Raw genomic sequence first — 5,467 nt, forward strand, 5'->3', positions numbered from 1 at the left:
CAACATCGTGGCTGAAGCCGTACAAGTCTCCGTACTACCATGCCGCCAAGCAGTTCGGAACCCCCACCGGTACGTGGCTTACATCGTTGATGTTAATGCTGTGCTGCTCTTCTCCGGTCTACGGAGAAGAAGATCAAGCTCGAAAAGAGAAGGTCCATGATCGAAGAGAGGAAGGCGGCGCTCAAGGAGAAGAAGGCCGCGCTCGAGGAAAAGAGGGTGAGGATCACTGCCAATGCAGAGTATGCCAAGATGTTGACCTTGAATATCAACTATTTGGATGCCGACGCTAGAATTATCGTGCAATCCGTCTGCTACCAGATGTTGGAGCGGCAGAAAGATGAGTTGGTGGCAGCAGAAGATGAGGACGTAACGAAGGTGGAGGCGGAGGCACACACAGATGCGGAGTCTGCCTACGCGGCGGCGATGACACCTCCTTGATCGGGGAGCAACTTGTTGGGATTGCTGGTCTGGCAGACATAAATGCATGGACCGCCAGACTGATGTTCTTCAGGCATGTGAAAACTAAGCATATTTGCCTCTTTTTGGTCATGATCGGGGATGCAATCCGACGCAGGTGTGTCCGGCGTGTTATGTGGATCAGCGTACATATAAATTTAAATTGCTGGCGGACATATTGAATGGCGGCCTCCCACATCCATGTCCGTGAACTGGTCCCACCATGTTCACGGTGCGGAAGGAATTTTGTGGGTTGCCGTTGAAGATGCCCTAAGAAGAAATGTGGCCATGTTCCCTAAGGCAAGTACAATAAGATGACATAAGCAAGCTATAAGGACTAGAATATTATATCTTTGCTTAGTTGGAGGCGAGAGAAGAAGACAGAGAAGATAAGCGGACTCTTGGTTAGTAGCCAGCTCTAGCATGAGACCCAAGACGCTTTGTGAGGTTGTAAGGTGGGCCAACTATATAATAAAATAGTACACATATAAAACTTACTATTGTATATGCCGGCTACAAGCTTGGCTATATGTTGGGGATATAACTATTAGGTATGGCCCGCCCAGGAGGGGCCAGGTTATACCTATGGCGATTCATGATGTGAAGCCCATGAGGATATTGAAAATGGCAGTTCACAGGCGAGGGCCCAAGGCCCAAGGGCGACTTAAGGCCCGTAGGAGTAAACCGCCATATGTGTAAGACCTGTATTGTAAGGCATGTACAGTTAGTCACCGAGCCGGACACGTTGTCTATGAGCCGGCCGGGACTCCGTGAGCCACTGCGCGTCAACCTGTGTATATAAAGGTACGACCCGGCGACAGTTCAGGGCAAGAAACAAGAGATCGAAAGCTAGGTCAAGCGTATTCGCTCCCTGGTAATCGAGACATAAGCAATACCACCTCAAACTGGATTAGGCCTTTACCTTCATCGCAAGGGGACGAACCAGTATAAACTCTTGTCTCCTTTGTCCCGTTTAACCCCTTTAAGCTAACCTAGTTGCGGTGGCTCCACGACTAAGTCCTCACACTAGGACATCTGACGTGACTATTCCACGACAGTTGGCACCCTCCGTGGGGCCAGTGCACGGTGGTTTCGAGTTCTTAAAGGGCAGCTTCGAAGGGATCAAGGGATACACTATGGGCCGGATGACCAAGAGTCGTCGCGGCAAGCTCTACATCAACGATGCAGGCTGGGGCCCTGAGGCCGGCTCAATTGAGTATGGGTATCGGGTCTCCTTTAGCAGAATCCACGTCTTCATCGACAAGATCGGCGAGCCGGGCCCTGAGCTGGACATCTGCACCGACATCATCGAAATGGCTCAGCGTGCACGACCCGCCCGAGCCCAGCCCATCGTGAAGCGTGCCTTCCTGGGATTCATCCATGGAGCGGAATTTTATGAGGGATCCATGTCTGGCGGTGAGACGGCCATCTATTCTGATGGTGAGTCGTCCACACGCAAGACTACTTCATTGTATCAACTACAAGACGGCGAGCTTGGGGGCTATTCCGATGGCAACAGTATTCCGGACCCCTATAACAGGGTTGCAATCTTCATGGCCCGTACACAGCCTGGGCAGAATTCTTCGACTGCAGCAGCAATGATCTCTGGATCAGCCGCGGTGATGGCAGCCGAGGCAGAAGGCCCTGTGCACCCGTCGGCACAGGTTTTGATGGATTTAATGGATAAACTGACAGATTTGTTGATAGCAGAGGTTAACCCAACTAATCAAGCTCAGCATAATGCAGAGATTGCAAGTTATGTGATGAGGTAGCGCTAGCCAAGAAAGACATGGCGGCACAGGATGTCAGGATGGCCGCAGAGCGGGCTGCCCTGGATGCTCAGACCCAGCGGATTCAGTCAGAGACTTTCCAGCTTACGATGGATCAAAACGCTTCAAATGAAATCATGAGGAGGAGGCACAAGTCTCGTCTACCTCCGGTTTACGAGCCGAGAAACCTCTTTTGCATGCCTGGAGCAGGGACCAGTAACCCGCCGGAGATAAACCGGGTTGCAGCGCCTAGGGCTGGAACGCCGATTCAACCACGCGTGACGGAACCACCTCGTCTAAATAGTACTCCGCCTCAGCATGTACCAACACCACCGGGTCATTATTCCAACCCCTTGGATAACATGATCGCTGCAGCGACACGATTGGCAACTCTCCCAGTGGATGGCGACTCTCCAGCGGCGGTTGAAACACGAAGGTCTATGGAGCTGCTTCAAACAACATTGGTGCAGCAGGCAGCGTATTCTTACAGTCGAGATAGGGTTCATTCGACTCCTCGCCCAAGTCGGAGTTATAGCAGACACAAGGACTCACCGGTCGTTTCAAGCAATGACCAGCACCGTAACCGGCCACGTGGGCATGACCCGGCGCGTGATGGAGCTCATGACTTGGTCGGTCAGGACAGAGTGCGTCAAGAGGCTGAGCAGGCGGCTCAGCGGGCGGCTCACCAGCCCCTTCCGGTTTATCCAATGACTTCGGTAGAGGCAGGTGTGACCTCTAAAACCATGGGTGTACCATGCTTGGTGCCGGCTCTACGGAATGAGCGTCTACCTAAGGATTTTAAGGGACCTTGCAAGGTACCTAATTACACAGCCGATTTACCCCCGGAGGCGTGGATTGAGAGTTATGAGATGGTCATGGAACTATTGAAGGTCAGCGATGCCGCGTGTGCTAAATACTTCACCATGATGCTAGATGGGACGGCCTGTACTTGGTTAAAAGGGCTGCCTGCCAATTCCATCGGGTCATGGGGTGAGCTAAAGGCCCGGTTTATCCAGAACTTTAAAGATACATGCAAACAGCCCATGTCAATTGTTGATTTATCTGCTTGCGCCCAAGAGGAGGGTGAATCAATGACCCATTGGGTGCGCCAGGTCAAGGCTATTATACACTCATCTGATAACATCAATGTCGGCTTTGTAGTTCTAATGTTAGAGAAAAATTGTCGTTTTTGCCTCTTAAGCAGAAGCTGGGGTGGCTCAAGCGTGATTGCAATGATATGGGGCAGCTGATGGTGGCTCTAATTAAATATGCCGACTCTGATGGTACCAAGGACCCCGAGTCTGATGATGAAAAACCAGGAAAGGGAAAGAAGAGTGGCAACACCAAGGGTCTGCAGCATAACCCGGTGAGTCAGGGGGGCAACGGCAAGTGCAAGGCTAATGGTAACTCAGATTTTGTAGCTAATACCAATACGCAGAACAATGGTCAGTGTCGTAAGGGGAGGCCGCCTCCTCAGACAGGTGGATCAGGTCCCAATCTTGAGCAGTTGCTGAATGAGCCCTGCCCAAGGCATGGTACGAAGGAGAGGCCAGCCTCTGGAAAGATTGTTCAATCATGAGGGATTTCAAAAATTCTAATTTATTCCAAAACAACCATGGGCCGGGCGGTGGCTCGGGTTCTGGTGGCAACAGTTCTCAATGCCCAGGTTACGGAGGTGGCGGTTCTAATTCCGGCTTCCAGGGTCACCAACACCATCAAGGTAATCAGGGTGGTTACAATCAAGGTAATTAGGGTGGTTACAATCAACAATCAGGTCAAGGGGGTTAGCAGCAGTCTGGATATCAAAGTCATTCGAAGCAGTTGAATAGTGGGCAGTATCACGTTTTCACCACAAGTTTATGCAAGCGGGATCAGAAGCTTCATAAAAGGGTTGTGAACGTCATTGAACCGGCAGTTCCCCATTACTTACGGTGGTCCGAGCAACCCATTCTGTGGAGTCTAGCGGATCACCCGCCCCGGGTTGATAATCTGGGTCACTTGGCTTTGGTGGTGGCGCCTCAAGTTGGTGGATACAAATTCACTAAGGTACTCATGGATGGAGGTAGCAGCATTAATATCCTTTATTATGATACTTCCTGTCGCATGGGGTTAACCGATAAATATCTTAAGCCATCCAATACTGTTTTCCATGGAGTGGTGCCTGGTAAGTCGGCGTACCCTGTAGGCAAGATTGAGCTGGAAGTGGCCTTTGGAGATGAGCACGATTCCAGAGCCGAGAATTTAACCTTTGAAGTGGTCAAGATCAGAAGCCCGTACCACGCTCTGTTTGGACGGCCAGCTTATGCCAAGTTCATGGCACGGCCTTGTTATGTTTATCTACAGCTCAAGATGCCGGGTTACAAGGGGACCATCACAGTGCATGGAAGTCGGAAGATAGCTCTGGAGTGTGAAGAAGGTGATGCTGCTTATGTTGAGTCTATCTGTGCAATAGAGGAGTTGAAATTTTACAAAGATAATGTTGATCCGGCTGATATGACATCTTTGAAAAAGCCTACTATAGAGCATGATCTGGTGCTGAAGTTTAAGTCGGCCGATGACACTAAGCTAGTTGACTTTGTTCCTGGCGATTCATCCAAATAGTTCAATATCAGTGCTAACTTGGACCCAAAATAGGAAAGCGTGCTCATTGAGTTCATTCGTGAGAACCGGGATATCTTTGTATGGAAACCATCTGACATGCCGGGTGTACCAAGGGAACTCGCTGAGCACACTCTTAATATTGATCCAAAGTTTAAGCCGGCCAAGCAATTCCTTCGTCGCTTCAATGAGGAGAGGCGGAAGGCCATTGGTGAAGAAGTGGCCCGGCTCTTGGCGGCTGGGTTCATTGTTGAAGTCTTTCATCCTGAGTGGTTGGCTAATCCGGTGCTGGTGCTTAAGAAGACTAGAACTTGGCATATGTGTGTGGACTACATGGACTTAAACAAGGCTTGTCCAGCTCATCATTTTGTTCTCTCTCATATTGATCAAATCATTGATGCTATGGCGGGTTGTGAGCATTGAGTATTTTGGATGCTTACTCTGGTTACCATCAGATCAAGATGGCAGTTAAAGACCAGGAGAAGACAGCTTTTATCACTCCCTTTGGAGCCTTCTGCTATGTGTCTATGCCTTTTGGGCTCAAGAGCACCTAGGCGACTTACCAGCGATGTGTGCAGAATTGCATTCACAGTCAGATTGGGCGTAATGTTCATGCTTATGTGGATGATATTGTGGTGAAATCC

The sequence above is a fragment of the Triticum aestivum genome, chromosome 6B, assembly GCF_018294505.1.
Source record: "Triticum aestivum cultivar Chinese Spring chromosome 6B, IWGSC CS RefSeq v2.1, whole genome shotgun sequence".
Classification (NCBI taxonomy): domain Eukaryota; kingdom Viridiplantae; phylum Streptophyta; class Magnoliopsida; order Poales; family Poaceae; genus Triticum; species Triticum aestivum.